The 8,872-nt window shown below is 54.5% G+C and overlaps 1 long non-coding RNA gene across 1 annotated transcript; it reads right to left on the bottom strand.

Moving 5' to 3' along the window:
- Positions 1–274: 274 nt before the first annotated feature.
- Positions 275–8,547, bottom strand: LOC138436162 (uncharacterized). Its single transcript, XR_011255360.1, has 3 exons — positions 8,428–8,547; positions 2,822–2,890; positions 275–1,907 (listed from the first exon to the last, which is right to left on the bottom strand). It is a non-coding gene; the product is annotated as an uncharacterized lncRNA (long non-coding RNA).
- Positions 8,548–8,872: the final 325 nt, after the last annotated feature.

Below are 8,872 nucleotides of genomic sequence, written 5' to 3'. Positions count from 1 at the left end.
ACTGACAGAGATGTCACCCCTGCCACCTGAGGTGCCAGCATGCAAACACTTCCCCTGCACACACTCCTGGAAGCCCTAGAACAGGGCTTTCTGTTTTCGGTGATTTTTATTTGCCTTATTTGAACCGAGGATAGGGAGAAGGCAACAGAACAAGATCTGGGCTTTATCTGATTTACATGGAAAAATAACAGTTCATGCTTATTGGCAGTTAACTACCGGCCAAGTGCTGTTCTAATGCTGCACACACCGTACTCCAATAAATCGAAGATGCTGCCGATTGCAAGACCTTTGTATTTTACATACCACTAAGAATTTTTAAAACACTGGCAATGTAATGGTGACACGAAAAGATGAATCCTAGACTCAATGAAATGTTACCAACATAACACATCTATTCTTCACAGTATAACTTCAAGGCAGAAAATGTTTGCCTCATTCTACAAATGAGAAAACTGAGGATCAGAGACATTCAGGAACTGCCTGAGGTACTTAGGTGGCAGAGCTGGGGCTTGACCTGGGCCACCGTAGCCTCTGCTGTGCTCATTCCGCTCTGAGGGCACCTCGACTCGGGGCAGGGGATCGGGGGTCCGACGGGGGGTGGAATGGGGGGTTGGAGGAGGCAGGGAGCCCAGGCTGCCGGCCGGGAGTCTCGGGGGAGATGCTGCTGTTATACGTCTTTCTCAGCATCCTTCCTGTTCTTCCCCTGCTCAGGGCTTTGGCCTTCTCCAAAGAAGGGGGCCCCCGTGTACTGCCAAGGGGTCTGCTCTATACAGCTACAGAGTGCTTCACACCAGAGCTAACATTTTTCTTGGATTCTTTCAGAGTTGGAAGACTTCAGGCAGGGCTGGCAAATCGCTTTCATCTCAAATGCCAACCCTAATGGATCAGCAGCAGCTGCCAGGAACGTGTTGGGAAGGGTTCTGTGGCCCAGTTGGGATTCAGGGCAAGCTCTCTGGCCCTGTCCCCACGATCATCGGCAGAGGACAGGAGAGACCAGGCACTTCCCAGGCTGGGCTAGGGACTAGCCGGGACACCCAAGACCCCACATCATGCTCAGAAAAGCTTGAATGGCCTCCCCAGGGTCAAGCCTCCCTCAGCCTCTCTGTAGCTTCACCAGCTGAGTCAAGAGGTGGGAGGAGATGAGAATGGGGGGGCGCTTCCAGAGTGGTCAGGTCCCCCAGGGATCATCCCGCAGCCTGGAGCTTCCCCAGCGCCCGGGGAGGGGCCCGCAGTGTGCCAATTCGTGTTTCACAGATCATACTGTGTGGAGTCGGCTGCCCCTGGTAATTAGCTCACTTCTATAATTAGCCCGAAGTTCCTGCTGCTGCAGGGGGCAAGGATGTGGGGTGTGAGGGTGAATTGGTGTGGCTGAGCGCTTGACTCACACCCTAGAAACGCCCCATTGCAGGGAGGGGGTGCGCTTCCTCGGGGTGGGCTCCCCTCTTGTTCTAGAGCAGCTGAGGCTCCAAGCCGCCTTTCCAAGACAGGAGTCACCCCCACAGCCATGACTATAAGCGTGTGCCCGGCATCGGGAAGCCCCTCCACACACTGTCCTCCGTCCCCAGCACACGCTGCAAGATGAAATCTCACGTGGTCCTCACCGCCCGGCGGGAGGACACGGGGTCTGCTGCACAGGTGGGATCTGAACCCCGGGCGGCCAGCCTCTCCTCCACAGCCTCGGTACCACCCACAGTCTCATTCCTCCCAGACAATGGCCCTGGAGGTGTCCCTGCAGGAGTTGGCTCTAGAACACTCAGTGGTCTTAGGGGACACCGTCTCATCTTTAAGAAAGAGCTAGTGGGAACTCTCTGGAGGTCCAGTGGTTAGCATTCCATGCTCTCTCTGCCAAGGATCCAGGTTCAATTCCTAGTCAGGGAACTAAGATCCCTCAAACCACGAGGCACCACCTAGAAGAAAGAAAGAAAGAGCAGGTATTTTCGTATTTTTGAAGATGGGCCGAACTTAAAGGGTTCTGCAGCCAGTCGTGGGCTCCTGTGTCTACCCTCCCTTCTCCAGGGGACACAGCAAAGGATAAAGGGCAGGATGGGGGGGAGGGCTGTGAGTTCAGCCCCACACCCCACACCTCCCCGCCCTTACTACCACCATAGGCTCTCAGGCTGAGATCAGGCTTAACAGCAAGTGAGATTTGTTATTTCCTGACTGCCTCTGGGAACAGCAGGAAAACAAATATCAATTATGGGCAGAATTGTCGGTCGGAAAAAAAAGATGTCGGTCTTGATTCAGAATTCACAAACAGTTAATTAAGCCCGCAGTGAGGAACACGCCTGCAGGCCTGCCCGCCCGCCCAGAGAGAACCTTCTGGTCTCCAGAAGTCGCATGGGAGTCCCCTGGGCTGCACCCCCCTACCCCCGCTCGATGGGCCATAGGGTGTAACATGCTGTCTTGGCTTTCTGACCTCATGAGTCCATTTCCATCAGTCACCCACCCCTGGGACCAGAGACTCTGAACCCAGCTCTGAGCCTGCTCCTTAGAATCCTGCTCTGTGTCCCCTGTTTTAGGTCTAACTGCTTCCTAGGTCTTGGACACAAGAGTGGGAACATTATTAAGGCTTTTGATAGACCCAGCCCAATCAGGAAGGATTTTGTTTCATTCCATCTGGAGTAAAAAGAGGGACAGTGTGGAGGGAGGGGGCCCTTTGCTGATGGCAGGAGGCAGCTCCGCAGATGTTGGAAGGCGGCTGAAAGGCATGAGATGCGGGACAGATTTCTACCTTTGCTTTCAAGGAAACAACTCTTTATTCAGGAAATGAGGGTGCCAATCGGGTGTCAGGGAAAGTGGAACGGCCAATTAAAATCCTTACAAGGAGCCGAGAGTGCCAGACACGACGGGGAAGAAGACAAATCCACCCCTGCTCCTTGGGACACACGTTCTGTTTGGAGAGACAGAGAATAAACAAATAAACCTGTTAACAAGCACAGTCATTTCAGGTGTCAATCAGTGTAACAAAATAAATAAGCAGGGACTTCCCTGGCGGTCCAGTGGTTAAGAATCCGCCTTCCAGTGCAGGGGATGCAGCTTTGATCCCTGCTTGGGGAACTGAAGAATTGATGCTTTTGAACTGTGGTGTTGGAGAAGACCCTTAAGAGTCCCTTGGACTGCAAGGCAATCTAACCAGTCCATCCTAAAGGAAATCAGTCCTGAATATTCATGGGAAGGACTGATGCTGAAGCTGAAACTCCAATACTTTGGCCACCTGACTCATTGAAAAAGACCCTGATGCTGGGAAAGATTGAAGGCAAGAGAAGAGGATGACAGCGGATAAGATGGTTAGGTGGCATCACCAACTCAATGGACATGAGTTTGAGTAAACTCTGGGAGTTGGTGATGGACAGGGAAGCCTGGCATGCTGCAGTCCATGGTGTTGCAAAGAGTTGGACACGACTGAGCGACTGAACTGAACTGGGGAACTGAGATGCCATATGCCACGGGGGCAACTAAGCCCTCACACTGCAGCTACTGAGCCTGCCCGCTCTAGAGCCCCTGCAACAACAAGAGAAAGCCCGTGTGCCACACAGAGACCCTGGGCAGCCAAAATTAAATAAAAGAACTGAAAGCAGCCACAGCAGCAGAAACAGAAGGAAGAAAGATGAGAAACAACGGGGAGATGGAGAGGGCCGTTGGGTTCTGTTGCAAAGTCTGTTCTGGGAAAGGTTCTCTGAAGAGGTGGTTCGGAACTGAGGCCTGAATTGACTGTCATGCAGACAGCCGGGCTCAGAACACTTGGCAGAAGGAACAGATGCCAAGTCTCCAAGGCAGCAAAGAGCTCGACGTACATGAAGATCTAAAGAAAGGTCTCTGTGCCTGGAGATTAAGGGACTGCAGAGCATGAGAGTGAAATCTGAGAGCAGGGTAGGGATTGCAGAGCCTCAAAGACCAAATAAAGAACCCGAGTTCCTTTCTAAGTAGCATCAGAGGCCAGGGAATGAAGCCACTTGCATTTGGCCAAGATGGAATAACTGGCACCCGGCCATGCCCTCCATAATGTGTACACCACTATGAATGGTGCTCAGTTGTTCAGTCATGTCTGACTCTTTTGCAACCCCCTGGACTGGAGCCCACCAGGCTCCTCTGCCCATGGGATTCTCCAGGCAAGAATACTGGAGTGGGTTGCCATTTCCTCCTGCAGGGATCGAACCCCTACCTCCTGAATCAGCAGGTAGAATCTTTATCACTAGCACCACCTGGGAATAAACAAGAGGCAACTCCTGGCAGGCAGTAGGCAATAGGCAATGCGAGACCACTCTCCTTGAGAGAAGGAAAACTCACGGAGCGCCCACAGTCACCAGTTCTCCTCCAGGGGATAGTTTCCCAGGGATCTAAGCCGAGCTTGGTGGCCGCAGTGAGCTGAGAAGACAGTGGTCAGAAGTCAGGGCAGCTGGGACCAGCAGAGTTAGACATCAGAGAGGAGGGGGCTCTGCAGGTAGAGGGCCCAGAACTCAATGTGGGGTCTCCCGTTGAGTCCATGGCCGGAGGATGTTCTGTAGATGCTCAGAGCAAGACCACCCAAGACTTTCAGAGAGTGGACCTGGTGGAACTGCGAGAAAGCTAGAAACACTGGAGGTGTGAGTTAAACTGGGGGCAGAAAAGGGAATACTGCCCTTTCAGCTTGGCCAGAGTGGAGAAATCTTAACACTCTGTTAATACTCTCAATATGCAGCTGCGACCCCAGAGAGGCTTTGTCTTAAGAGTGGGAACCACGCAGTAGGGGACGAGCTACACTGGACCCCTCCTCTGTTGTTCAATTGCTAAGTTGTGTCTGACGAATAAAGCCTAAAACCAAGTCCCCAGAAGATCTGCAAGGAAACAGGGTTCAGAGGCAATTCTTGCCAATTAAGGGGAATCCGCGTCCCCTGCAGAAAGAATCTGCCTGCAGGAGCCGCAGCAGATGCCAGTTTGATCCCTGGGTCAGGAAGATCCTCTAGAGAAGGACATGGAACCCACTGCAGTGTTTTTGCCTGGAGAATTCCATGGACAGAGGAGCCTGGTGGGCTACAGTCCATGTGGTCACAAAGAATCGGACACGACTAAGCAACTGAGCGTGCACGCATGCAAGAGGAACTGAGGAAACAAGTTGGCTTTTTCCATATTCACACGAACAAAGCGTAAGCTGAGTCAGCTGGTAGATTAACTGCCTGCTAAAACAAGAACCGTTCTTTACAGGATGGCAGCAGACTCTAAGAGCTCCACAATACATGGTTCACAATGCCCAGAATTCAACTGAAAAGTCACTAGACACGCAAAGTACAGGAATGTGAGGTTGACAGTTAAGGAAAAAAAGTGGACGATAGAAATCAAGCTTGAGATGGCTCCAACGTTGGGCTTAGTGGACAAAGACTTTAAAGTAGCTATTACAAATACATTCAAAGAATCAACGGAAAGGTGTCTCTAAGAAATTAAAGAATATGATATTAATGAGTGAACAGATAGGAAAACTCACCAGAATAAAAACTAGTAAAAATGCAAACTCTAGAAGTAAAGCGTACAACTGATACGAAGAAATCACTACCTGGGCATCACAGTGCACTGATAGAGATGATGGGAAAAGATACAAGGCCCCGAACACAGACCAGTGAAAAATTACCCATACTTAAGAATAGAGAGTTGTTTAAATGAAGAAAAATAAAAGGTAGAGAAAGTATAGTCCCCTCTGTAAATGGCGCACCTGTTCTGAACTGGGCCCCAGGCTGGTCCCTGGGCTCCTGCTGATGAGGCATTGTTGGCTGCCTCCAGCCCCATCTCTGGGCTAGATGACCCTGACTGAGCCGGGGTGGGCTCAGGGCAGGGGAGACAGAACCTCGGGGGAGCCTCCTGTGTGGAGGAGGCCAGGAGGGCAGGGAGCCAAGAGAAGGGGTCTCCGTCTGGGCCCCGGGGAGGTGTGTCTTCCCTCTTCCTCCAGATCACCCAGCTGGCAGCAAATGTCCACTGATCGCTTGGTATGTGCCAAGCAGTGGTCAGGACTGACCACATAGAGGTGAACGAGACAGACGGGGCCCTGCTCGCTTGGCCTGACCTTCCAGAATGGGGGCCACCTGCACTTCATAAGTAAACAGACTAACTGCTCATGGTGGGGACCAGTGCTTGCAAGTAACATGCAGGCTTTAGAACACACGTTGGGGGTGCTAGCCATTCTGACTCAGGAGAAGTGGTTTAAAGGCACAAGAGTGGGTTCTACTGAAAGTTTCAAAAGCCCAGGTACGTGGACGTAAGGCACGGGGTGAACCAGAGCGCCCAAGGCTGGGGCAAAGCCTCTGCTCCCTGAGCTGCTGAACTGGGAAGGGGCAGGGGGCACAGCTTGAGAGTGTGTGCTGTGTCCATGGAGGAGCTGGGTGCTGGATAGTGAGCTCCCCATTGCTGGAGGTATGCAAGCATCCACCACCACCAGGAAGGCTGCCAAAGGCACATGAGTGCCACAAAGGAATAGAGAGAGGCTATCAGTGTGGTGACTGGGGGGCACAGGCTTCTAACTCTGACCTGTCTGACCTTGGTTTTCTCATCTGTAAAATGGACCACCACATGGACCTGAACCAAAAAACCTTCTCAACTCATAATAGTCTGAGGTCAGGTGGGCGGGCACGCAGGCTGTCCTCTGCCATCGCTTTCTGGGCATCGTTGCCCCTCTCCAGCCCCCTCTCTTCCTAACTCCAGGTTTCTCTCCATGTATTGCTCACCTTGTCTCAACTTGTCTCTGTCTCCCACCCCTCCCCACTTCCCATGGGGACAGGGGAGCAAGATGGGCTGGAATAGACCTGCAGCTGGGAGGTCAATTGCCACCCTCTCTTTCCTCTCTGCTGGAGCAGTGTTGGGGGGCAATGTTTACAGTCCCTGAAGAAAGGGGGACCCAATAAAAGAAGCCCTGGGCTAGACCTGGATTGGAGCGTGGCGGCCATCAGATCACAGACAGGTGGGGTGTCCTGGCTGGGGTGGGGGGCACTGGAGAGCACCCAGGGACCCATCGGGTGCCCAGACGCAGGGCAGCAGGACTCACGAGGGCAGGTGGGTGCTCAGGGCTCTGTCCCCGGAGGGCAATCGTCCCCCAGGCCCTCCGATGCTTGGACCAGAGCACAGAGCTCCCAGGCTCAGCCCAAGTCCTGTGAGCAGGGGCAGGACCTTGGGCCACGGGGAGTGGTAGAGAGGCTGCCGGCATGTGGAGAGGGCAAAGCAGGTCAGGCTGGGAGCCTGCGGGCCGCAGACAAGCAGGCAAGGGGGCCCAGCCCGCCTTCTCGTCTCAGCGTCCGTGTTGCTCTCCTGTACTCTGCTTCTCAGTACTGGAGTCACCTGGTTCACACACTGTCTGATGCAAGCCCCGCAGAGTGGGACCCTCACCTGTCTGACTCTCCCTGGGACCCCAGCACCCAGAAGGCAGTCTGCACACAGTGGCTGCCCTGCAGTATTGGTTGGCTGGGTGAAGGAACCCGTCCACCCTGTCACCAAATGGTCATCACCGCCCCCAAGTGTCAGCTGAGCCGCCACAGGAGGCGAGGGAGCAGGGCGCACAGGTGAAGGGCTGGGCTGGGAGGGGGCTGCCCTGTGCCTGCATGGATGGACCGTGTCCATCACTGGGCATCTTCAAGGTGACGGTTCGAAATCTACTGTAGTCACTTTGCTTACACGGAGAACATTGCCCAGAATGTTAAATATGATTCAGAGAACATTTTGAAATGACTATATAGTGTGACATCTCACAGATGGCCCCCGTTCACCGAGCTCTTCTTTTGGGGGATTTGTTCATTTGACCAGTGAGTAGGAACTGAAGAGAACTGGGGTGACCGGCCTCACAGGGGCGCGTCAGCTGCTACAGAGCGCAGGCTGAGTCCTCGAAGGGGCCACAGCCTGGGCCTGGTCAGCCCCACTAGGGATCGACAGTCCCAGTTAAGATGCTAAGACCGTCTCCTGCTTGCAAGCAACACTGGGGCCTGGAAGGGGCCCTGGGTGGGCTTCCGTCTATCTTCTGGGGAGGGGACCCCAAAGACTGCAGCTGCACCCCAGTCTCCATGCAACCTGGGTAGGAGCAGGGGGCTGGGCATTCCCAGTCTCCAACCTTCTCAGGGCCCCGGGAGACTGGCCAGCCAGGCTCCTCTGTACTGAAGAGGAGGCGTTGGCCTGGGGGGCTGCAGGGACACCCGAGGAACAGGGTGGTGGAGGTGTGGGCAGGACACCCGGGTTCACATGTCTGTAAGGGGCTGTTCCTGGGGGGTGAGGGGCAGCTGGCTCACACGCTCTGCACTGGGGCTCAAGCACATTCAGCCAACACACACACACACGCACACACACACACATACATATGCACACACAGACACACACAGAGATCAGGACATCCTTTCCCGACAAGCTGAAGCAAAGCGGACGGGCAGATGCTGATGGGCCTCTGGGTGCCCAGCACCTTCCCCTTCACCCCTGCAGCCCCACCTGCTCCAGGAATGGCATCGCTGCCTGGCTTGACGGAGGGGAGAGCCAGGCTCCTACAGGTCAAGAGCTGTGCAGAGGCCTTCTGCGGAGTAGAGATGTCCAGAACCGGCTGAGTCCTCCCTTGGGGCAATGGACAGATTCAGAAGGCAGCGCGGCCCCACTCTGGGTCCTACAACTCCTGGGGGGGGGGCGGTTCTGGGTCGTGAAGGGAATGAGGTTTACGGTGCTTGGTCGGGGGGCAGCGTGCGAGGCCCCTGTCAGCCTGGCCAAGGGGAGAGATCCAGGGTTGCAGGTGGGACGGGAAGTGACTCAGGCTTGAGCTACCCACCCGGCCCCCAGGGAGCCGGCACTGCCACCTCCGGGCAGGGGACTGAGGCCAGCTCCTTGCCCGGCTCCTTGCCCAACTAGGCCTGGGGCTGCATGCCTCCCGAGCACACTGACTCCC

Source organism: Ovis canadensis, chromosome 3, assembly GCF_042477335.2.
Source record: "Ovis canadensis isolate MfBH-ARS-UI-01 breed Bighorn chromosome 3, ARS-UI_OviCan_v2, whole genome shotgun sequence".
Classification (NCBI taxonomy): Eukaryota; Metazoa; Chordata; class Mammalia; order Artiodactyla; family Bovidae; genus Ovis; species Ovis canadensis.
This window is presented reverse-complemented; position numbering and strand designations above follow the sequence as displayed.